The 26,384-nt window shown below is 43.3% G+C and overlaps 1 long non-coding RNA gene across 1 annotated transcript in view; it reads right to left on the reverse strand.

The window, feature by feature from the left end:
• LOC137157644 (uncharacterized) overlaps positions 1–26,384 on the reverse strand; it is a 147,449-nt gene continuing 121,065 nt past the window's right edge. Inside the window, exon 3 of the long non-coding RNA XR_010921170.1 lies at positions 1–114. This is a non-coding gene — a long non-coding RNA (uncharacterized lncRNA). The remainder of the gene's footprint in view (positions 115–26,384) is intronic.

Here is a 26,384-nt window from a genome sequence, read left to right on the forward strand (position 1 = left end):
TCTGACTGCTTGAAATGATGAACATTCTGGGTAATAAAGTCAGGAGTGAGCAATCTTACTCACAGTCCAGTCTCACAGTCCAGACTCCAGTTTAATAACCTTGCACGCTTACATCTGTATAATTACAGGAACAATGTACTGATCAGTACAGTTTTCAACAGAAATTTGAAGAAATAGAATAAACAAACAAATTTAACATGTTTTCTAAAGAAAAGCAAAACCTTAAAGACAATATTTTCAAACCTTAGTACCTAAAGTTAGGCTCTTAAATTCATATTTAGTCTCCTAAATAAAAGTAATCATCTTGTCAGAGGTGCTGAGCATTTGCAGCTCTTATTTGGATCAGGCCACTTTTACAAACTATAGACACTCATGGCCTGATTTTCAGAAAATCCCAAGGATCCACTAATTTTGTGAATGAGAAGCCACTGGAAGCTCCAAGTAGTCAGCGCCTTAGAAAAATTGGGCACCAGGTCTGAAAATTTGTACAATGCCATCCATCCATAATCTTATTCAATCTATCAGAAACTCTTTCTGTACCTAGTGAGACCACCAGCCAGCATCCTTCAGTCCCTTTAACAAGATTTAAAATAACCACTGATCTTCACTCATAGACTAGTCTCCCAGGAAAAACAAACATGTCTGACTGTGCAATAGTTTTGAAATATGTTTCCAATATTTTAGTCAGAATTGCATCTTATTTTTCAGCGCTATCTTGGTTCCTAAAGCTGATGAAGAAGCATGTAGATTGTATATCTTTCAGATATTTGTTGGAATCAGTGGGGGTCCGTTAGATTTGGTATATAGAATATACAGCACTTTAAGAAAAGGAAATAAAAGGAAGCATTAAGCTGCTATATGTAAACCTGGCTTGACATGAGTAATCGGACAGCGGTGAGGCCTCATTTCTTGGGAGACAGGATTAGGGAGGTAAGTGGATCAGCAGGCTGGAAAGAGAATGTCTGTATTCGCTAAGATAAAGGGAGAACACTCAGGGAACCATTTACAATGGACAAAATAACAGATAAGATAAATTGGGAACATAAAGATGAGGTAAAGAGTAAGTCATGCATTGACAATGTGTGAACAGAGCATGCTGTACAGGGATTGGTTCCTACAAAGTAACCAAGCCAATCCCAAAATTTGTACTGCAATGTGTAGTAAATGCAATGTAATGTGTAAACGTATATTAAGGAAGAGGTTTGCTGTGTAACTTTGGATGTGTGGTACGGAGTCTGATCAACTCAGCATAGCTTGCTGTATGCCAAATAAATGAACCTGAGTGGATGAGACCGGGGTCGAACTGAGTTGTCGGGCAATCAAGTGGAAGAGGTCTTGGGGGAATCCCAACACTATATAGGATATCTGTGCAAGAGCAACTTTCTTATTCCAGAGGAAGTGGAGTACAATTGCATTCAAGGGGTGACATATTTGAGTTCTTCAGAGGAGTCTCTGTGCTTTTTTGCTGCCATATTCACTGAGAAGCATTAATGGTGGGGCAGGGGGGAAGAGAGAGCAAATAAGGATAAAGGGCCCAATCCTGCAAAGTGCTGAACATCTCCTGTGAGTTGCAAACTGCCCTCAAATCCTATTGACGTCAATCCTGCCCATAATGGGGACAGATTGAAGGAATGGGGGGCAGGTGAGTGTATGTATGGGGAGAATCTCAGAACCTCATTTGAACCTGTCTTTGGGTTATGGCCAGGTGCTTTAATTCAAGACAATGGTCAGATGCTTAGGGTCTGAGAGGTGCTTAATGCAAAAGAAAAAAAGAATATAGCCACTTTAGTTTTGATCTTGTTCATGTGATAAAAGTTCTAACGGCTTCCAATCCCTCTGGTAAGTCTACAGACTTTTCTTAATTATATTTATACAAATTTTGATAAATGTTTCATTATTATTAATGATGGCAAGATCTGAACTCATTAAAGTGGGAAATTGGTGGGATTATGCTGCTCTAGCTTTTATTTGCCATGTGAGCATTTTCCCAGCATTATTCTCTCTTCATATGTTTTACCTTTGTGGATCAAAGCATACTCAGCTTTCCTTGTTTTATGTGAATCTTACTGGAATAGAAGCTCAAAGGCATTTTCTGCCAAAAAAATGTGACTGGAGAAAGCACGATTGAGTTCAGCTTGTTAAATCTGTTTACTCAATGTGCTTAAGTCTTTTTGGAATTTTTTAAAAAATAAAACATGGGTAAATTTGGGCAATAGGACATGACAAGCCGTACATTTCTGGGGAATTATTCCTGGGAAATAGTTGAGTCACGTCAGCTGTATAGGACAAGAAATAAGTGCTCAGAAATTCTCTGCCTGGACTATTATTCTGCTTTTATGCAACTAAAATTATGGAAAAATAAAATATTTAGGAAAAAATCAGAGGTGGATAGATCTATGTAATTAATTTTTGGTATCTCAGACTTGGACATATATTCATGTGAACATGGGAAAATAGAAATTGTCATACTGGACCAGGCCATCTAGTTCAGTATCTCGTCTCTGACACTGGGCAGTATAAGGTGTTCCCGAGAAAGGTGTCAGAACCTCACAGAAGGCTGATGTGGGATAAGCTGCTCCCCTCATTAGCACTTTTGCTGATCTCTCATACTTAGATTTAATATGCCTTTCAAAATTTGTTTAATTTTGGTAACTATAGATATTCACAACATCCATATAAATATCAGAATCTTGTTAAATTCTTGACCCCAATGACTTCTTGTGGCTGTGAGTTCCACCGTTTAATTACATGTTGTATAAAAATATTTCCTTTTATAAGATTTGAATTTCCCACTTTTGAATTTCATGGACTATCCTCTTGATCTTATGTCAAGAGACAGGGAGAACAGAAGCTCCTGATCTACTTTTGTATACTATTAATTGTTTTATATACTTTTATCCTGTCCTCATTTACTTATCTCCTTTCTAAAGTAAACAGTCCCAGTGTTTCTTCATATGAGTTTATCCATGCCCTTGATCATTCTTATTCTTCTCTGAACCCTGTCTGGTTTTTCAATATCTTCTTTCAGAAACCATTGCCACTACTGCACACTGTGTTCCAGAAGAAGCCATAGTGTTGACTTTTATGAAGGTACTATAGTTTTCTTTGCATTATTCACCATCTCATTCCTTATGCATCTTAACATCTAATTAGCTTTTTTGACTACAGCTGCACATTGTGCAGATGTCTATATTGAGCTGACTACAATGATCCCCCCAGGTCCCTTACTTGGGTTGATATAGTTAATTTAGAAGCCTGTAAAAACAACTACAGTTACCAGTTACCAGCGATAAACACAATGTATTGTTACCAGTTACCAGCGTTAAACACAATGTCCATTCAGTAAAAGCACAAGAAGGCAAATGAAACACCATATGGTAATTTAAGAAGATGAGAAATAAGGGGACAGATAAAAAAAGAAAGGTAAAGAGATTTTAAAAGTCAAACAGTAGTTTATGGAGTCTCTTGCTTCACTGAACTGAGCAAAATTGTGTCAGATATTTGATGCTGAACATTTTATAATTGAATCTAGACATCTGAGGCTATTGAGCATTTTAAAAATGGTAATATTTGATCATTGAGTTCGTCAGGGTTCATATAAGCTCTGCTACTATATCAATATCATTATAGTTACTGAAAAAAGCAGCAGAACTATTCCATATTATTTAGCCAGTTATTATTTCTTTTGATTTATAAAGATCTATATAGGCATCTATCATATTGATTAAAATAACACCAAAAACAATTTAACATATAGTTCATACAGAAATGTCTGCCAGATACCTCCAACACACAACCTGATCCTTCCTGCAAACTTGAAAAAAAGATGGTCTTTGTAGGTCTTTGGGTGGAAGGTTTATAAATCTAGGCTTTAGTGCAGTGGTTTTCAAACTGGGGTTATGTGAGCTCTCGTCAGGGGGTACGCAAGAAAAATCCTATAATGACAGACAACACATTTTATTTAGTAAGACTAAGCAATCTAAATATGGGTATATTATGACCCTATCACAGAGGGTTTCCACGGTAGATTACATTATTTGGGAAGGCATACACAGCCTAAAAAGTTAAAAAACCACTGCTTTAGTGGACCAAAGATGCAAGCAAGTATGAAAGTCAAGACCTCTCAGGGGATGCCCTGCCAGCTGCTCTTTGTGAGTTAATTAAGGGCAATATAGCTTGAGCACTTGTGCTGATCTCAGTTGAGTCAGTATAGCACAGGGAGAGAAGTTCTATCTCAGGTATCCAGGTCCCAGACCATTTAGGACTTTATAGTTAAAACCAACACATTGAAATGCACAGGGACAGTTATTGGCAGACAGCACATATCTTAGAGCACTGTTATAATGTGCTCCTGGTGTGAAATTCCACCTAATTAGTGGGCAACAGCATCGTACATTAACATCAGTTTCCAAATGGTCACAAAGGATAGCACTATGTAGAGCACATTACAACAATCTAATCTCGAGGTGACAAAGGTGTGGATAATTGTGGCAGAATCTGCCTTGAAGGGAAAAGGTCATAATCTTCCCACAAGGCACTGATGGAAGAAAACATTCATAACAAGTGCTACCTGAGCTTTGAGAAACAACTCAGGATCTAATAACTTATTGTAAAGGTGTAGGCAATTCCTGTGCACCCTCTTACACCCCTGTGTGGTGCTGTTGGTGTGTGCCCCACCTTAATTTCCTCTGAGTGGGCAGCAATAAGTCCACTTTAATAGCCTGAGGCAAGGAACAGCCAATACACCCTAACAAATAGCATGATCAGGTAGGACAGGAAGAATAAAAAGAAAGAGAAGTGGTGCATTATACATCAAGAATATGTACACCTGTTCTGAGATCCAGAAGAGATAAAGCAGCTGAAAGTCTCTGGGTGAAGAAAAAAGGGGTAACTTATGTCCCTCAGGAGTGTGATTTTTTCACACCTTGAGCAACAAAAGTTTTGCCGGCATAAGTGCTAGTTTAGACAAAGCCTTAGAAAAGGGCATAAAATGCAATAAGAAGAGGTTTTTAAATACATTAGGAGTAAGAGAAAGATGAATGAAAGTATAGATCTAGTACTTAGCAGAGAAGGAGTGCTATTCACCGATGACATCAAGAAGGATGAGGAGTTTAATGCCTAATTTGCTTCAGCCTTCATTAAAAAGGTTTATGGTGACCAGATGCTCACTACATGGGGGAAAGAACACAAGCCAAAATACTATTATATGGTGGGTGCACAGCTGGTTGAAAGATTGTACTCAAAGAGTAGTTATCAATAGTTTACTGTCAAGCGAGGAAGGCATATCTAGTGGGGTCTCTCAGGGGTCTGTCTGGGTTTCGATACTATTCAATATTTTCATTACTGACTTGGATAATGGAGAGTATGATTATAAAATTTGCAGATGACACCATATTGGGAGGGGTTGCTAGCACATTGGAAGACAGGATTAGAATTTAAAAAGACCTTGAAAAATTGGAGAACCAGTCTGAATTAAATAAGATGAAATTCAATAAAGATAAGTGACAAGTGCTACACTTAGGAAGGAAAAAATCAAAGGCACAACTATATAATGAGGAATAACTGACTAAGTGGAAGTACTGCTGAAAGGAGCTGGGGATTACAGTTGATCATAAATTGAATGAGTCAACAATGTGATGCAGTTGCAAAAATGGCTAATATTATTCTGGGGTGTATTAGCAGGAATATTATATTTAAAACAGGGAGGTAAGTGTCCCATTCTACTTGGCACTGTTGAGGTCTCTGGTGCAGTAGTGTATCCAATTCTGGGTGCCACACTTTAGGAAAGATGTGGACAAATTGGAGAGGTTCCTGAGGAGAGCAACAAAAATGACAAAAGGTTTATAAAACCTGACTTCTGAAAGAAAGAAAGGTTAAAAAAAACTTGGGCATGTTTAGTCTTGAGAAAAGAAGACTGAGTGGGGACTTGATAACAGTTTTCATATATGTTAACGCAGTGGTTCCCAATCTGTGGCCTGTGGAGTCTTTCAAAGTGGCCCACTGCTCCCCTCCTGCTGGCTGCAGAAGAGAGCTGCCGCCTAAGGACTCAGGTAGAGTGCGTTGCTGCGGTGCTACAAAACCGGGGCAGGCTCCTTGCTACAGCCAAGGGGACAGGAGATCAGCACACCCCTCCCCATGGCTATAGTAGAGAGCACGGCAAAGCATTCCACCTGGGTCCGTAGGTGCTGGAGTCCCTGCTGGAACCAGAGGGAGGGGAGCACTGATTTTCTGTCTCCCTGTCTGCAGAAAGGAGCCACTGCCTAAGGACTCAGTTGGAGCGCACGTGGCTACAGGACACGTGCAGTTTCTCTGCTGCAGCCAGGGGGACGGGAGATCGGCGAGGAGGCAGCCTACTCTCTGAACTCCTTCTGTCTGGCTGCAGTAGGGGGTGGGGAGGGAAGTTGCTGGTGAAGCAGCCAGGACTCACCAAGGTTGAGGAGAGGGGCAGAACTCTAAAAATCAGTGCCTTACAGTTTGGCCTGCACTTATCAGGCCACCCATTGTGACTTAGCTGCCAGGCCATGTGCTTCAGTGTGTAGTGACAGTCACTCATCTACACTAGTGCTTCGTCTGTGAGTGTGTGACATACTGTGAGTAATTTGTAGGTGTAAAATAGTGAATGTAAAAATGAGCACAGTAGCATCAAAATGTTTACTTTAAATACGTAGTGATTTGTTGTCCTTAATGGCATCTACGTCAATACATTTTTTACGAGTTGATAGACTGGTGACCTTCAGGGTTGTAAAAATGGTATTTGTGGCCCTCGAGCAAAAAAAGATTGGGAACCACTGTAACATCTTTTATAAAAAGGATGGGCATCAATTGTTCTCCATGTCCACTGAAGGTAGGACAAGAAGTAACGGGCTTAATTTGAATAAAGGAAGATTGAGGTTAGATATTAAGAAAACATTTCAAACTATATGGGTAGATAGTTAAGCACTGGCATAGGTTTCCAAGGGAAGTTGTGGAATCCCCATCATTGGATGTTTTTAAGAACAGGTTGGACAAACACCTATGAGGGATGGTCGAGGTTTATTTGGTCCTGCCTCAGCACAGAGGGCTGGACTTGATGATTTCTCAAGGTTCCTTCCTGTCAGTGACCAGACCAGCTAGGAACAGCTGCTGGCTTGCTCCCTGCCTAACTGTGCTGCTAGGCAACCAATAGCCCAGTGCGCTGCCTTGGAGTGGCTACAGCCCCGATTGGCTACTGGTTTGGCAGTCCTGTTACAAGCCTGGCCCCACAGCAGTTCAGAGGCTGCTCAATGCACACCACGCCTGCTGCTGTGCTTGCCCTTGTTCCACTCCCTGCGTCTGCTCATTCTAGCTCTCCTCTAGCCCATGCTCCCTTCCGGCTTCAGACTTCTGGCTTCAACCCCCCAGCTCTGCCTCTGGCTTACAGCTCTCTTTGACCCGCCGGTTCAGACATTCAGCTTTTGTTTCTCTGGTACTGATCCCAGGCTCCACCTCTGGCTTATGACTCTGGTTTACCCCCGCCCCAGCTCTGGCATTTGGCTTCTGCCCCTCCAGAACTGACCCTCGGCTTATTTCCTGAACTCCACTCACTGTGGACCCATCTGTAACTGGTAGGCTGAACTCCCCCCTTCATCACGATACCTGATCACCCACAGCCCAGTCAGCAGCATTTCCAGTTATACAGGTCTATGATTTTATATCCCCTTTTAACAGGGTTTTAGGACAGGAGCAATTACACAATACAGAGTTTGCAAGGGCCTCACCTTAGGGCCCTGGTTCAGCTCCCAGACTAAAAGTCACAACATCTCTAGTTAGGCCAGTGTCCTAGAGCCTGAGAGGAAACAACCCCCACCTGCTGCAGTCTGTATGGCTTCTGCTCCCCTCTCTCTTGTTCTCCTTCCTCTTTCTGTTTACATAGCCCAACTCTAAGGTGAGGCAGGGCCTCCTTGATTACACCCCAGGTGTAGGCTCCAACCTGTTCCTTAAAGGGGTAGTATGTTCCTTTACATTCCTCCTTTCCTAAAACCTTGCTAGCCCTAGGACAAGTGCTACTGACTGTCCATATATATATATATATGGGCACTCAAATAGGGTAATCTTCCTAGTTGATTTCATTAGCGGCTGGCCTAGCCCACTCCCCTTGACCATATCCTCCAGCCTGAGGAACACCTCCTTAACAGCTCCAAAGAAGTCTGCAAGACCCTTGGCCATAACTTTGTTCTCATCACTGAGCATGTCCAGACTAGGAATGGCATTCCCCAACATCCTATACAGCTCATCCGACAGACAGACTCCTTCACGGTCTTTGACAAGTCATAAGTAAGGATAAGATTATGTCAGGGAGGCCACGGAACACATGGATTCTGTGACTTCCCATGACCTCTGTGACATTTTCTGCTTCAGCTCTGGGCGGAGAAGGGTGTGGGCTGGAGCTATCAGCTGGCAGGGGCCCCGCAGCTTCTTGCTGCACTTGGGGAGCTGGAGCTCCCTGCCACCGTGTGCAGTTCCTAACTGCTGCGAGTGGCCCCTGCATCTCCTGTCCACTATGGGCGGCCACTGAAGCTCCCAGCCACCGCAGGAGGCGGGGAGATCCTAGAGCTCCAATCTGCCCCTGCGGGTGGCAGGAGGGACTCAAAGCTCTGAGCTGCTGTGGAAGGTGGGGGTCCCCAAGAGCTCTGATCCACTGCTGCGGGCAGCGGGGAAACCCCATAGCTTTGATCTGCCAGGAGTGGCAGGGAGACTCCGGACCTCTGATCCGCAGCTGTCATGGGCAGTGGGGAGACCCTGGAACTCTGAGCTGCTGCGAGTGGTGATGGGGACCCAGAGCTCTGAGGCACTGTGACAAAGCTCCTAGCAGCTGTGGGCGGCCCATGAATCTCCCAGCTGCTGCAGGTGGCAAGGGGACCCCAGAGCTCTGAGCTGCTGGCCCTGAAGGGGGGTGGGGGGCCCCACTAACCCATAGCTCCCAGTCCTGGCTCCACAGCTCCCAGCCACTGCGGGTGGGGGGACCCTGCCCTGCTGCTCTCATTCCCCCAGTCATCCTCAGTTTGTCATGGTTATTTTTAGTTAAAGTCAGGGACAGGTCATGGGCTTCTGTTAATTTTTTGTTTATTACCCGTGACCTGTCCCTGACTTTAACTAAAAATAACCATGACAAAATCTTAACCTTCGTCATAAATAAAAATAAACGGCACCCCTCGTAAGTTGAGCCCTTCAGCCATATCAGAAGAGATCAAAGGCATTGGACAGGCTTGCATCATTGGCAAACCAACATAAGGCTGCCTCCTGGTCTCTTCAAGAGCAGCCTCATAGAAGAGGTTCACAGGAGCATCCTTGGGAGGTAGGGTAGTCTTTCATCCAGCCTGACTCCCTGTTCAGGTCTCTATGTATGACTGACCACTTTTTTTTCCTCTGTAGTCTTTAGTAAAGGACACATGAGAGCCCATTTCTGATCCTTTTGCACCCAAGCTACTTTGTGTGTGATATCAGCTGGAGGATCATGTTTATTCTTCTCCTCTTGTGAGGTCACTTTTACTTTAGCCCCCATTCAGGTTAGGGCTCTGTGCTGCTCTCTCCAGTCCTCCAGCTCTTGTCTCTTTTTTATTGACTTTGATTTCCTCCTGGATGGCTGATTCTACGTCACTAACATGGTGGCTTTTCCCTTCACTGAGCTGAAGCACGGCTTCTCTCAGCCTATCTTTCACTTGATGGTCCCCAGAGATGAAACCTTTCTTCAGGGCTGCCTCTCAGTGTCCAGTAGTTCCACCTTCTCATCCTGAGCCACAGTGATCTGGTGCTGCCAGAGGATTTCTTTGTGAAGCTCATCTAAGTTTCTCCCCAACAGCAAATGATGTTGTTCACCCATTTTCTTTACTCTCAGGCAGGCCAACTCCTGGTCCTGTTTTATGGCTTGAGCCAATACATGGTCCCTTTAAGAGTATGTCTCTTCCAGTTCCCGCAATCCCTCTGCTTTTTGGGCCTGTAGGACATTCATCTGTGCAAGGACTTCAGCTCTGATACTCTGAGCTTCAGTAATGCTCTCTAATTCTTTCTAGCTTATTTGTAGATGGGTTTGCTGGGCAGCTGTAGAGGATATCACCATTCCTGCAGCTTCCATTGTAGACACAACCTCCATATTTGTGCCTATTGATACCCAGTCCTTTGATAGGTGATGTAGACCTCCACTTGAGCAGTCTTCTAGAGCATTTGAGTCATCACTAGGCTTACATATATAGACACCAGCCTCCTGGTAAGTTATTGCTGTCCATGTCATCTCATCATATGTACTAGTGTTCTTGTTGTGTACCTCTGTCCTCATCATCTTTTGTCCTTCCAGTTTCTTAAATTGTTCCAGGACCTAAATGTTGTGCTGCCTGAGTTTCTTGTTAATTTCCTCTAACTGGACCAGCAGGTCTGTAAGTTTTAGTACACACTCTTCTAGTGTTTTAACTGCCCTACTCATGTCCTGCAGCTCATTCCAGAGTCACTCATTCTTGAGCTGTGTTGGGCTTGTTCAAGTCCTTCCAGTTCCAACTCCTGGGTAGATTTTCCCTTGTATAACTCCTTTCTCACCACAGCTTCCTGGTGGCAGACAGCCTGATGTTTCTTGGACTCAAAATTCGCCGGCTTTTCCAGTCGGGCTATCCTTGTTTCCATGGCTGCAAAAGAAAACTGGTATTTGGATGACATTGTTCTTTCCAACTCCTGCAACTTGGGCTTCAAGTCCATATTTACTTGGCTGACCAGTGGATTGATTTTCTTGAGCTGGTTGTTCACTATCTCATTGTTGCTCTGTTCCTCCTCCAGCTGAGCCCATGATTGCTGCTTCTCTAGGGCCAATGCTCCTTGGTCCTGGGAATTAGCAGTTCTAATCACCAGACCATCCCTGTTGTGCAGGGTCTGGCACTTGCCTCATTAATTAGCGTTAAGTTTCTCTTGCATTTGTATCATCTCAGCCTTCATGTGCTCATGCAGGTGCTGGAACTTCTTTGAGGCTAACCTGGATCTTCCTCTGAAGAGTGCCATGTTCATTTTCCAGTGTCTTGATTCATTCCTTCAGCCTAGCCACAACCAAGTGGCTTCTCTCCTTCTCTGCAACCAGCAATTTCTGCTTGTCTTCTAGTTGCTGGATTTGTTCCTCTTGCTCAGCCAGTTTCAGTAAGAAAGCAGCCTGCATCTGGGCCTGCAAGTTACCTACTGGTCAAAGACATCAGAGTCTCCTGGGACTCCAGAGATCTTTGATCTCCTCTGTTTTTGCCCTGGTTCCCCCAGCCCTAGAACCCTGCAGACTTCTGGAGCAGCTCATTGGGTTATTTAAGGCTCCTATGTCAAGGGTACTCAAGCTTCCCACACTCTCATGCTCTGAGGCTGTGGACTGAGTCAAGGCATCCCCAGCAAGTGGGGAAAAGTTTGAAACCCATGGCCAACCTCAGTCTCTGACACTTGCCCCCCGATATCTGCTTCTGGGATACCTCACATTTGTCCAGGACTACAATTCTCACTTCCCTGTCATGACAGGCTCTCGGTTTAAAGTTCTTACGGGGCAGCATCTTCTAACATGCCCCCTTTCCCTGTACTTAAAACAAGTTATCCCTGGGTGCATCACTCTTCCTGGCACAAGACGATGTCTCTCAGTTCTTGGTTCAGCTTCTGTAGCTGTCTGGGTTCCCTGCACTCTGTGTCCTAGTATCTTTCATAATCTAGATCTCACCAAGTGTCTCATTGCCCTGTGTCAGCCAGCAATCCATTTAGTCTCTGGTTCTCCAGGGGCAGACCCAACTTACATGCCCCTCTGGGTGACAGTGTATGCACCCGATTGGCAGGATTGCAGGTTTCCTTCCCTTTTGACATTTGTGACAGGCGGGCTGTCCAGTCACTGCTACATCTGTTGGGCACCCTGCCAAGCCTGGGACTAGCACTTCTGTGTAGATACCTTGCTGCATTCTCATCCCTCCTTGACGGGAGTGGGTTTTTGAGTCCCCGTTTGGGCACTACGTGTAAAAATGCAGGCAGTCCCTGCGGGCTCCCTTGCAGCTCCATGTGGTGCTGTGGGTATACATCCACCTTAATTTCCCCCAACTGAGCAGCAATAGGGTCACTTTAACAGCCCAAGGAAAGCAAAAGTCAGCTCACACTAATAAATGGTATGTCCCCTTTTAATAGGGTTTGAGAACAGGAGCAATTACAATACACAGTTCATAAGGTGTCTGGTTCAGCTCCCCAAAAAGTCTCTAGTTAGGCCAGTCTCCTAGAACCTGAGAGGACACTGCAGCCTACGTGGATTCTACTCCCCTCTCTTGTTCAGCTAGCTTTTGTTCCTCTTGCTGTTTATAGAGACCAGCCACAGGGTGGGGCAGGGCCTCCTTGAGTACACCCGAGACTGTCCCAGGTGTAAGCTCTAGCTTGTCCCTTAAAGGGGTTGTACACTTCTTCATATACCTAGATTGCATGCCGGTGTTACAAATGGAGATCACATTCCTTCAATCAGAAGTAGAGACATAAATTCCTCCAACTCTTCTGGCTACTTTTCCCTTTCCCACCAACATGTTCTCAGTCTTGTTTGGAACAATCCAAACCATCTGAGCCCTCATCCAAGCCCTAGTTTCATACAGACACTGGGTTATTCGTTCCACTGTTCTGGCCAGGTCAGATATCATGGAGCAGTAGCTTTTCTCTAAACCTTTCTTAAGCTCCAGAACTGTTTAATTTCCCACTTTGGCATGTTGTTAATTTTTTTCGCACTCAGGTGGAAGATGGTTTTTTGGTTTTGTTTTATGTTTGGGGGAAAAAAAATCCAGGAATGGAATTTGAGCCATCCTCTGAATTTTTCATCCAAAGCATGCTTCTGACTGAGCCATGGAATTGCATGGTTATTCCAAACCCACTCTGTACTAGCTGCAGCTGTGTAAGTAATTTACTGTTTGTGCGAGGAGATCTGAGATGGGTAGGGATGAAAGTAGGAAGAATTGATAAAAAATTATGTTTTCATTTTAAATCCTTTTAGCTGAACCCTCTTAATTATGGTCAAATGGCCTCCGCCTGAATATACAACAGCCTCTTATACTAGATGCACATTTAGGATTTGATCCTGCACCACTGAATTCAATGGGAATTTTGAATTTAAATTAATTGGGAGCAGGAGCAGGTACAGTAGTGGCAAATGTAAAGGGAAAAATCAAATAATATATTACTTTTGTTGTACTGATGTGTCCAAGCACAAAAAGAAAACCCTTTTCAATAGAATGGAGACTAGTATCCCATAATTCCACCCATTTAACATAGGTGGCAAATACCTAATCTAGGTTGACATCTACATTGACATCTACAGTGACATTCAGCATATATGTGGAAATACACTTTAAAAAATCCTATTGGTTGAAACTTGGTCATGTGACCAAAAAGTAAATTGGCTACTTCCAAATCACTGCTTGTTTCCTTCCCCTAAATACTGTGCTCCTTTACTCTGTATTCAAATTAGCGCTGCAGTGTAGACATTGCCTGGGAGTGCTGTTGCCTGGAGGAAGAGGGTCAGACAAGTACTCAGTAAGCACTGACTGCCCTCCTCTTGTATAGGCTTCTGTTGCTTAGTGGCAGGAGGGCCCCAGATCTTGCACATTCTACTCCAAATTCTGTTCTTTTAAGAGGAAGAGAAGTCTCTTGGGCCTGGGGATGAAACTATTGGGAAACCCCCACAAACATCAATCAATAAAATACTGACTTTTTGGCATTTGCTTTCTCATGAAACAAAAATGGGGTTCTGGTAATGGAGACAGATTCATCACTTAGTAACTCCACCGAGGAACTATCTTCTAAAGAAGACCAGTGAAATCATCTAAAGAATGGATATTCTGGATTAGGTGTTTCTAGTAATTCAGGCAGGATATCAAGGCATAACTGAGTTGGGGAGTGTATCTGGTATGGGGACTTGGAAGTGGTATCTTTGCTGTTTGTAGATAAAGTTGTCCTTCTTGCTTCTTCAGACTATGGTCTCTGACACTCACTTGAACGTTTTGCTGCCGAGTGTGAAGTGGCTGGGCTGAGAATCAGAGGTCCTGGTTCTTTCCCGGAAGAAGTGGAATGTTCTCTCTAGTGAAGGCGGAGCCAGCTGCCCTTAGTGGAAGAGTTTAAGTATCTAGGGTTCTTGTTCACAAGTGACGGTAAGCGGGAGCATGAGCTTGACCAGCGAATTAGTGCAAAGGCAGCAGTGATGCGGGCGCTCTACTGATCCATGGTGGTGAAGTGAGAGCTAAGGTTACAGATGAAGCCTCGGTCCCCATCCTCACCTATGGTCATGACCTTTGGGTAATGACTGAAAGGATGAGATCACGGGTACAAGCAGCAGAAATGAGATTTCTCCTTAGGGTGGCTGGGCTGACTCTCCAAGAGAGGGTGAGGGGCTCAGCCATTTGGGAGAGCCTCAGAGTAAAGCCACTCCTCCGAATCTAAAGGAGTCAGCTGAGGAGGTTTGGGCACCTGATAAGGATGCCCCCAGTTAGGGTTCCTTTGGAACTATACCTGGCATGTCCCAGTGGGAGGAAGCCCTGAGGCTGACCCACGACATGCTGGAGGGATTATATCTCCTGGCTGGCCTGGGAACCCCTGGGAATCCTCCAGGAGGAGCTGGAACCTGTTGTGGAGGAAAGCGAGGTCTGGTCTTCCCTACTCTCCATGATGCTGCTGCGATCCTCACCAGGAAAAGCGGCATAAAGGAAAAGAAAAATAAGAATAAGCATTCATGCATTCAGGAAAAGAAGTTCACCACTCTGTAAGGAGAGGAAAACTCTTCATTTTAAGAGCGATATGATTACTGAGATGGATACTGTGTGGTAGTAAGAACTGCGAGATTCTTAAGCTTTGGAAAACACTTAGCTGGATCAGGACATGCATCATTTAAGTGTAGTAGAATTCCTGTCTAAATTCTTTGTGCTGCAAGGCAGTGCCAAGAAACATACCTGAGATCCCCATTTAAGCTGCCACAGCTCCAGCACACCCAGTCGATGAAATGTTTCATTTCATCACCATTTGAGGATTTGCGCAAATCTGACATTTACTAGTTTATTTTTTTCCTGAAGATCTGAAGGCTTTTCAGGCACTTTTCCAAACTGAGTTGATCCTCCTTTACGGGAACCCATGGGTTCAACACCACAACTGCGTACATGGTACAGATTATTTATCTAGGATTTAGTCAGGTGTCAGTATGCATTAGATATGAAGTTTCTAGGCAGAGCTGTCCTAGCAGCATAATCCTGAGAAGGAACTAAAGATTCCAGAGTTGGCTTGCCAAAGAAATTAAATATAATGTGTATGACATGTAAACAGGGGGAGGAAAAGCATTGTGTGTTTGGATGCCTTGAGTTTTTCTTGTATTGAACACTCTTCATTGCCACACAAATCTCTAAGCCCTAGTGCATTGTTTCCCAAATGTTGAGTCTTGACTCACTAGTGGGACACAAGACGGTTCCAGGTGGATTGTAGGCCCACCCCAGGGAGTGAGGGCAAATTAGGTGGAAAGCGAGCCAGCTCACCCCATAGTGGCGGCCTCTGTTCCACATGACTGGACCCAGTTTTCCACTCCAGGCATTGTGACCTGGCACATGGCTTTGCAGCACCACTTATGTTTGGCCCAGGTACCCCTCCATCAGCTGTAAGAGCCACTTCTTTTCCAAAGGTTTTTCTGGAGGATGGAAGGGCTGATTGAGGTTACGGTATGGAAAACAGGGAGAAGTTTGCTTTGGGGTCAAGTGGATTTCTTACAGAGCTGCTGCTCATGTCATTGACATACCTGATTGATTTTAAAATATTGTGTGCATCCACTGCAATTTACAAAACCCCTGCTTGGCTCCCACCTAACCCTGGAGGCACCCAAGCTCACATGGCACCTGAGTTGTTGCCTCTAGGCATGTGCACTGTTGCCCCATATAGGCACCGGGTGTCGAGAGTGAGGTTGCAAGCAGAGACAAAGTGCCTATCCCAGAGAGGAGAATGGCTGAGCATACACCCTGTCATCGGCATCTCCCCTTAGATAGCGTAGGCGGCACCCTGACTAGTGTGCTGGCTTTGTGGATTGCAGTCTAAGATGCCTGTCTCTGTCCATTTACTATATAGGAACTTAGGTGCCTAACTTGGGCTTTGTGGATTTCAGTGTTCTTTCTGTGATTTTCTAAGCACTGTGGCACTCAGCATTGGAACTCCAAAGGAACATACATCTACACTGCACTAAAAGACCCACAGCACAGTGTGGCTGGTCTGCGTCAGTTCACTTGGATTAGCGGGGTTAAAAATTGTAGCGTAGACATTTGGGCTCTGGCTGAAGCCCAGGCTCTGAAATCCTGCCAGAGTGTATTTCAGTTCCTGGGTTCCAGCCTGAGCCCAGACATCGACACAGCAAGTTTTAGGTTCAGGGCCCGAGCCTGAGACAATTGACTGGGTTCTGAGATTCAGTGCTCTGGGTTTTTTTATTGTAGCAATCCTAAATCCCTTGTGTATCTGGTCCTCTGGGTCTCATTTACCCTTGTGTGCAATGGAGATGTAAATGCTTCCCTAATTCACATGGATGTTGAGAGGATAAATACAGTCAAGATTGTAAGGTGCTTAGATATGGTAATGAGGGCCATATAAAGTCCCAAAGACTGACAGACTAACTAAATAAATATTTAGTTTAGGGTTTAATAAAATAGAGAGCGATCCTGATCATGGAAGTCAATAGGAGTCTTTCCACTGATGTGAGTTTTTTTATCAGTCCCATAATAGAGTATTAGAACTAAAACACTACTTATTTTCACAATTTATATTGTCTGGTGTTTGGTTTATTCACGCCTCTTGAGCTCGAGTAATTAAACTAAAATGGTCAGTTTCACCTTCTGTTTCTAGATCATTTCACGTTGGTTCTCTAACAGTGTCACAGTGCCGTTGGGTTTTAGTTTCCAGCTCTGCAGGAGAATGATTACATTTCATGGGAATGGCTTTGATTGAAATTTTAAAAAACTATGAAAATATTTTCTATTTATATCAAATTCTGAAAAATCCTTTAAAAATCATGAAAAGGAAAAAAAAAAGCTGGTTTACTTAAACCATGCTCCTTTACCATGAACATTTTTCAGTGATCGTGGCGAAGTGGAGATATTCTTGGGGTTTTCTCTGAGTGCTGTGTGTGTGCCTCAGTTTCCCCTATGTGTTACTCATGTAATTCAGTGATGGGGCCCATGTGTGTGATCATTGCAAAGATCACTAGAGGGTGGATGGACCTTCCCCAGCTATATGTACACAAACAATAGCCAGGACCCCTGTCCTGGGTGAACCAGCTGCTACAGGTTGTAACAGGTTGCAGCAGGCGGAGACAAGGAGGGGTGGACACCTTGCCCTGGAAAGAGACAAAGGACTGGGGAGGGGCCAGGGGGCATGTCTGCGGGGCGGCTGGTTGGAAGAACCAGTCCCCCATAAGAGGTCGCAGGGAGCAGAGCCTGAGAATGTGGGCTCTGGGGCTCCCCAGTTAGTCGCTGCTGTAACTTTTGATTTATCTGCTAACAAAGTCTTCCTACTCTGTGATCCTGAGATCTAATAAACCCTTCTGACTTCCCCGTTGGCTGTGAATCGCTTCTGACTGCAAGGTGGGGTGCATGGCTCCTTTGGGTGTGTAAGAGTTCCCCACGGTCTCATCCAGGGGGATGCACTGCAGGGAGCTCAAGTGGAGCAGGGGCGTTGAATGCTCCGAGGACAGATTCAGAAGGCGGCTGCACTGGTGCAAATGGGACCCGAGGGCAGATTCCGAGCACTAGAGTCCTGACTGGCTTCCCCCCGAGTGGCTCCAGAGCCCTATTCCTGTGGGACTCCATCACAGTGATTGACAATCATATTTTGTTATACTCACATAACAGTATGTATATGTACATACAGTATGTATATGCAGTAGTAGTACTATAGGTAGGTACTTTACATGTACACTATTATAGTGGTTACAATGGTATACAGCATGGGCCAAATTCTGCCTTCAATGACAACTGTGAAGACATATATTGGTCTCACAAGTATAACTGAGGGCAAAATGTAGCTCTGTGTATACAACTGCTTGTCATTTTAGCTTTTTACGATACTGAATGAGTGGTGAAAATCATTTCAGTACAGGATAATGTGCAAGAAGAATTTTGCTGGCAGGACAACTCATTTAGCACCACAAAAATGGCTTGCTGCCTTAAGGAAATACAAAAGAATAAGCGAAGGGCAAAACTTACCAAATACCAGAGTCAGAACAACCACAAAATTAAAAAAAAATAAATAAAAAAAGTGTAACGCTCCCATAAGATATTCACAATTTCATAACACTGTGAAATGCAGATGGAAAAGACACCTAATGAAAATGATAAAACAACACACACTAGAAATGCAATCCAAACCAGAAATAACCCAAACAGTTATGAAAACATGTAGATTTCTGCCATAGACACATATTTCTATGAGAATTTTACGTGTTTTCTAAGGGGCCTATCAGGTCAAAGGAGACTTCTCTAACGTTGGCTCACGGATGCTCCATAGGACTCCTATGTAGGTTGTATATCTAGAGACCATTGCTTACACCACTGAAGGAGCACTGTATCACAATCAGTGGAACTGGAGGTAGGGGGCCCCTGGTTCCTGGAGGGACTTTTATAGAGCGAGCACTTAAGGAACTGGGAACATGAAGAACGAAGCTGGAAGCACCTCAACCATGTGGACAGAGCAATCCGCAGGGTTTAATAAAGTTCCATTTGTTCAACATAACCTGCATTCAGCTTTACTTAGTGATACTGAAACAAGCACAGCTCATCTCTAGAACCTATGGATCATGGAATGACATCAGAAGATTGAATCTTCCTGATGGCCTAATGGGATGGGTTCTTTGCCAGCTGACTGAACATCAGGCTGCTGGGAAAAAAATTCAAGAGTAGTCACAGGCGAAAGATCTGTCTCTCTCTCTTCCTGGGAGTTTTGTTCTGGAGAAAGGATGGAGAAACCAACCTTGTAATCTAAAGAGTAGACCCATCTAGTGGAAAATGTGGGAAGGAAGGATGTCCTTTGCAGTCATGATGGGCAGTAGCCCTGACTCCTATTCTTCAAGATGTTTTTCCTTGTCTTTTAAATGGCCCTTCAGATGAGATATAAAACTTGTAGTCCCTAGACCATGTTTTCATAAGAGCAGGAGCACTAGCCCCAGTGTCTTGGCCTCATTCTGCTTTGCCTTCTTGCAGCTTCCTTTTGAGCCCTAACTCTATTAAACAGTTCCAAGTTTCAACCCAGAAGTGACTGCATTTCACTGGTGCATGGAGGGAATCTCTGGGGAAAAAAAGGCCAAATCCTGAGATGTGTTAAAACACCTGCAATTCCCATTGACTTACTCAAATCAGGATTCTGTTGGAATAGCAGAACATGGGAGACAGGGAGCTCATTTAGAGAAACTCTTTTCTTCTCCTGACTCTAGAGTCAGCTCCTGAACTCCCCACACAGCGTGGTTTATATTTGTTTTTGTTCGGGAGAGCAGCAGTCTGGCCTTAATGCATCACAGAGCCAGCATCTATTTTCTTCCTTTAATACCTCATACCAGTAAACTGAAGTGTTTGGTGGATAGAATTAATAGGTCAAATGTATCCTTGATGTAACTCCACTGACTTTAAGGAAATTGCACCATGGAAAGATTTAGGCCAAAATTTTTGCTGTTCGGCTGGAGGTAGTTTCCTGCAAGGCTGGGATGGGACACTGATTATATTGTGAAGCTTAGATGCAGTGGGTAGCAGCAAAAATTACAAAAGGCCTGAAAAACTAAGGAATCCATAATGTTTTTGTGTTTGTGGTTTTTCACTGATTCTGGACATAACTCTTTGATTTTGGCATTATATCCTTTCCCACTTCAATAGACTAAGATAGCGAAAACTCAAGGGATTATTGTCTCTAAATCAAGCCCATCATTCCAGTGTGTACGCACTTGAGACAGGGGCCTAGGGACCTGAGATATTCCCAAAACCCAAAAACAAACACCATGATTAAAAAAAAATTGTAAGACACGTTTTAGTGCGTATGCAGTTTTTAGTCTATTTATTTCACTGTTGTTCTCTCTTCAGTTGATAGCATGAGGTGCAGTGCCTCATATATATCAGCAAGAGGAGGAGACTAAGTTCAGTACTATGGTGGGGCAGATAGAAACTAATAGAATCATAGAATCATAGAGTTGGAAGGGACCTCAGGTGGTCATCTAGTCCAACCCCCTGCTCAAAGCAGGACTAACCTCAGCTAAATCATCCCAGCGAGGGTTTTGTCAAGCCGGAGCTTAAAAACCTCTAAAGATGGACATCCTACCACCTCCCTAGGTAACCCATTCCAGTGCTTCACCATGCTCCCAGTGAAAAACTTTTTCCTAACGTCCAACCTAGATCTCCCCCACTGTAACTTGAGAGTGTTGCTCCTTGTTCTGTCATCTGCCATCATTGAGAACAGCCTAGCTCCATCCTCCCTGGAACCCCCTTTCAGGTAGTTAAAGGCTGCTATCAAATCCCCCCTCATTCTTCTCTTCTGCAGACTAAACAAGCCTAGTTCCCTCAGCCTCTCCTCATAAGTCTTGTGCTCCAGCCCCCTAATCATTTTTGTTGCCCTCCGCTGGAGTCTCTCCAACTTGTCCACATCCTTTTTGTAGTGGGGGGCCCAAAACTGAACACAATACTCCAAATGTGGCCTCACCAATGCCAAATAGAGGGGAATGATCATTTCCCTTGATCTGCTGGCAATGCTCCTACTAATGTAGCCCGATATGCTATTAGCCTTCTTGGCAAACAGGGCACACTGCTGACTCATATCCAGCTTCTTATCCACTGTTACGCCCAGGTCCTTTTCTGCATAACTGCTGCCTAGCTTGTCGGTCCCCAGTCTGTAGCTGCGCATGGGATTCTTCTGTCCTAAGTGCAGGACTCTGCCCTTGTCCTTGTTGAACCTCATCAGATTTCTTTTGGTCCAATCCTTCAGTTTGTTTAGGTCCTTCTGTATCCTATCCCTACCTTCCAGGGTATCTACCACTCCCCTCAGCTTAGTGTCATCTGCAAACTTGCTGAGGGTGCAATCTATCCCATCCTCCAGATCATTAATGAAGATGTTGAACAAAACCGGCCCCAGGACCAACCCCTGGGGCACTCCGCTTGTGACCAGCTGCCAGCTAGACATGGAGCCATTGATCACTACTTGTTGAGCCCTATGCTCTAGGCAGTTCTCTATCCATTTTATAGTCCATTCATCCAACCCATACTTCTTTAACTTGCTGATAAGAATACTGTGAGAGACCGTATCAAAAGCTTTGCTAAAGTCAAGGTATATCACGTCCACCGCTTTCCCCACATCCATAGAGCCAGTCACCTCTTCATAGAAAGATCCTTTATTTACTTGATATCTCTAGAACCTTAATTCTAAAAGGGTTCCCTTGGATCCCGCTGGGGGTTTAAGCAATTTTCAACCCCCTGGTTAAATATGGCTCCCATTTATTATTAATAATCCCAGATTTCACCCTTAGTGTGCCACAGCACGACTTGAGGGTTCGTGGACATTACGGTTTTTAAAGTCTTTTTGACATGTGTGTTTATCTGCTACTGTGCAGAATTTATACTATTTTACACAGTGTTAGTAGTTAATATTAATCACTATCTTATTTTGTATTTGTGGTTGTATTTACAGGCCCCCATCATGATCTGAATCCTGTTGTGCTAAGGGCTAGTCAATCTAATAGTTAGAAATTTTATAAATAAGAAGGTAGGTGCACACAACTGCATGAAGACAGTTGCACACATTTTGGCACCAATCCCAAAGTGTGTATGTATTAGGTACTTGCAATCACACATGGCTATTAGGGTACACAAATATATTTGCACAGTTACAAGTTTAGCTTTGAAAATCTGACCTTTAATGTTGTATTTTTTTATTCTTGGGTTTGTTCCCCTTCACTCAGTAGCATGAAATAAGTGTCCAGCTCTGAGTCTAAATAAGTCAGGTAAGGGGATGAGTTATTGGTCAGGGTTCTTGTTAATATTTAAAAGAAATCTGAATCATAATCAGTATTAAAGGAAGACAAAAGAAGCAACAGAGAGGTTGAACTGACTTAAAAGCATATTCCGTTTACTGACTTTTATATCCTTCCCAAGAAAAATGCAAACAATTCATAATGCAATGCATAAGTGGTACAACATAGATATGTTTTCAGCACTAGATTATTCCTAATATGGAACAGCAAAATGAATAGCCAGGACATTCATCCCATGTAGTTTCCATCCCAGGTTATAGTTTTTATTTATCCATTTGTAAATTGACTTTTTTGGAGTTATAGTCAAATTTAGCCAAAAATCGATTATCTGAAGAATTTGTTTAAATAAAGTCTCCAAAATATTTGATATGCTTTGGGAAAATGACCTGCTTTTTCAGATTGCTCTCGTGTCCCCCATCTCATTCAGATACCCAAGTCTGGCTGTTTGCAAGTTGTTCATCGTAATTTTAGGTTATTATAATTTGAGTTATTTTTTTGTTAAGGTACAAGAGTATTGTGATTCTGAGCACAACTAGAAATAAACACACCATGTTTCATAGCTGATTCTACTGGAATGGCTTGCTAAGTTGTCCTAATTTAGGGCCTGACCCTGCCATCCTTACTTAGACAAAACTCTCACTGTAGGATCTGACCCATATTGTTTACTGTGTATCTACTGTTGTCTTTCATTTAAGTTGGGTTACAGATCATTACATTCTAGATTTAAACAGGTTTGTTTTTTTTAAAGAAAGAATTAGTTTAGCTGTTCAATTCCTGGAAACACCTTCAAAGAGGTGATTTGAATATCTTGTAATTTTCTGTACACTGTAAATGGTTACTTGGAATGTGCTTCTATTTGTCATCCCTGAAAGAAAAAATTACTGACCAAAAGAATTTAAAGTGCTTAAGAATTTTAACCACGGAGAGGCTAGAATGGCACATGGTGCTGAGCCTGTCAGATTCTTAAAATACCAACAATTTGGGGTCTATAATTCTGTCACTCTTTTTATGTATCGGTAAAAAAATCCTTATTAATTGAAACTTGAGCTTTCAAGCAAGACAACTGATTTTTGCAATACCCATATAATAAAAATCAAGTGGGACTTTGGGTATGAAAAATACAGATGCCCTGCTTTCTAAACAGGCCTTCTGAAGCCTCAGAAAAAAAACCCCAAAAATTTGAAAAACACAACTTAAAAACAATTATCCTTAACTATATTATCCATAGTTCCCTTTTTCCATTTGTGTTATCAATATTTTCTTTGAAAATATCTTTTTTTAAACAGTCCATGTGCTCCTGTTTATTACCCACCTGAAACGATGGTTCATTTAAAATTATTATGTCACAAAGCGTAAAATTCTGATTGAACTCAATGGAAATTGGGTGCTCAGTACCTCACAAAATTGGGCCCACTGAGAAGATTACACTGTCATGTAGGGGGATAATTTATCAACACAGTAGATGAGCTTTTAAGGAGAAACGATCCAGAAAATACATGAAAGGTAAATCTGAGTGTTTTGAAATAAAATGCTTTCCAACATTTTCCAGGAAAGTTCAGCTGCACTTCAAGATACCAATAAAAGTAAATATTTTTGTTTTTAATGTAAAAATAGGAAGTTTTTAAACCAGAAATTATGGGACTAACCTCCACATAAACTACAATTTACTTATGACTTTCCAGAATGACCCAGGGCTTTATAACTAATCAGCCACCTAGCTACTCTGCCACTATCGGAATATTATAGCCTCTATTATCCATGACCATTGATTCTGCAGGGAAAGGCATCAAGATAACCCTATTCCCCTTAAGAGGTCTGCATGGCACGCAACTGATGATGAAGCAGCAAGGGAGATAGCTGGGTCACTAAAGTTCACTGAGAATTTAGTGCTTTACATAACGCATTGTGTTTTTATGCTACAGATGAGAAAAAGAGAGTTTTCTGTTCCTCAACAGTAGCATCTGTGACAGCTAGACTAGCAGAACCAGACCATTTTGAGCTGTGGGCACTCTGATTGGCCAGGCTCAATGACAGAACTGAGTGATTCTCAGTGGGAATAACTTTCATTTTCTTTCACAGATCAGATCTGGACAGAGGTAGATGCTTCTGTGAGCAAAGGATTAAAGTGGAGAAACCGCTTTTACCACTGGGTTTTCAGCCACTTTCATTCACTGAAATGTAGGATTTGCTTGAAAGCTGTGTCCCACCATTTGTGGGGCAAAGCCCCACGCCCTCCTGGCTGGTTAAAGCAGCAAGGAGACCGTGGACCAATTATTGCTGACTATTGTTAAAGAAAAAGAAGGGAGGGAGGGCAGGAAAGGGTAAGGAAGCAGGACAAAGGCAGAGGAAGGGGGAGAGCACTGTAGCCCACTCTTGCTAGCAAATCCAAACAGCAGCAAGCAGGGAACCCTAGAGGCCCTTCTCTCTAGTCAGAGGGGACATCGAAAGGAGAGAAAGCCACAGAGCCTCTTTCTGCAGCCAGGAGGCGCCGCAGCGGTCACTGGAGGAGTGGGGAGTCCTAGAGCAGTGTTTCATCAGGCCTGATGCTCGGAATTTTTTGAAAAACTACTTGAAGAGTTCTGGATTGGCTCATGAATACTCATGAGATCATTTGGAGCCTATATGGTGGTGTGCCTCAAAATAAGTAAAGGTATCAAGGTGTGCCACGGCAGAGAAAAGGTTGGGAACCACTGTCCTAGAGCCCTCCCACCAGCCAGCAGGGAGACACCTCTTGGTGTAACAGCTCCCCTGCTTGGCAGACACTGTTCAATGTGCAGTGCCAGTCAGCAGGGAGCATGACTGCAAATGCACATCTTAGAGGGAATTTTGCATTTTGAACTTGCTCTCATCCTTATCTCCAATGATCAAGCGCAATACACACCTCTTTATGAAGGCTGACCCCCAACAGAAGGGCTCCGCACCTCACACATGCCAAGACTGATAGTATCTTATCTTCTTCTAACACCTACATGCTGTGTGTCCTGTAAGAAACACTTGTAGCTGAGGGAAGAGCAGAGAAACTAGTGTGCTCTCACAGACAAATGATTCATTTTAGTGTTGTATTTTGTGCTTAGAAACCGTTATGATGGGCACATTTCCAATGCCATACAAAGACAGTCAGTCACTCTCTTGCATGTGGTATCTGCAGAGCAACATTCTGTAGACGCAGCTGTAGGTCCATAAGCCATTTCAAGGCCTCCTCTGTCATGCTGTGGATATCACCCACTTCTCCTTCAAGTCCATATTTAGAGCCCTGTGTTATGATGCGTTTGATGGTTCGGAGGGCCTCACCACAGCTGCTTAAAGAGGATTATTTGATTTTTCCATTTGTGCATCAAGTTGCCGCATCTTCCATGGTTTGTTAGGATGCGGTTCAGTGTGATCCTTAGTCTGCATGGCAGGTCGAAACCGGGAGGACAGCTTGTTGGATGGGATTGGTGATAATATGCTTGTTTGGAATGGTGGATGAGGTCCAGACACTTTGCCATTCTCTGGCCTGACCCAGAGACATGAGATGGTCACATGTGTTCCATTGTCGTTTTTGCAATTTCAGGCATTGCTGGGGTATGTTGTCCATAACCTGAAAGATGGGAAGTTCTGGGTAGTCTTTGGTGCATTTAAGTTCTTGTGCTGTGGTTATTTCTCCATGTATAGCTGGAGGTTCAATGTTTGTTAACACAGAAAGCCATGGTAGAATGTTGATTTTAAAGTTCCTGTATGATTCACGTGGTCTGATTCAGCTGCCTAGCCATGAGTCGCATATGACAGCTTCTTGTCCACACTAATGCACAGTACTCTGCAGTGACAGAGTCACTGTCACCTACCTGCTCTGTGATGTAATGCTGCTGTGAATCCTTCCTAAAATTTGAGTGGAATGCACTCTCCTCCCATGTTGTATTTCAAATCTGTATCTAGAATAATAATCCATTGCAATAATATTATCCTATGTAATAGTCAGGTTGACAACCTCTTATCACATATCTAATAATTATTGTACCAGAGGCAGATCAGTTGAGAGTCTGTGATGAAGATAAAAAGCGTGGTTGCTGGGGAAAACTAATGGTGGCACATGGTAGGGATCTACTGCAGACCAGCAAATCAGGAGGAGGCAGCAGTGGCATTTCTAGAAAGGAAAAAAAAAAAAAAAAAGCAAAACAACAAATGCAAAATATCCAAAATGCAAGACCTGGTAGTAATAGGGGACTTTAAATATCCAGAAATCTGTTGGAAAAATAATATGGCAAAACACAAAATGTCCAATAAAGTTCTTGGAATGTCTTGAGGACAACTTCTTGTTTCGGAAAGTGGAGGAGAAATTGGTTGCCAAACTGAAGGTGGAAGGCAACCTGGACAAAAGTGATTATGAAATTATAGGCTTCAGGATTTT

Source organism: Emydura macquarii, unplaced genomic scaffold (genome assembly GCF_026122565.2).
Source record: "Emydura macquarii macquarii isolate MOO-44397 ecotype Brisbane River unplaced genomic scaffold, CSIRO-AGI_Emac_v2 contig_1551, whole genome shotgun sequence".
In the NCBI taxonomy this organism is placed as follows: Eukaryota; Metazoa; Chordata; order Testudines; family Chelidae; genus Emydura; species Emydura macquarii.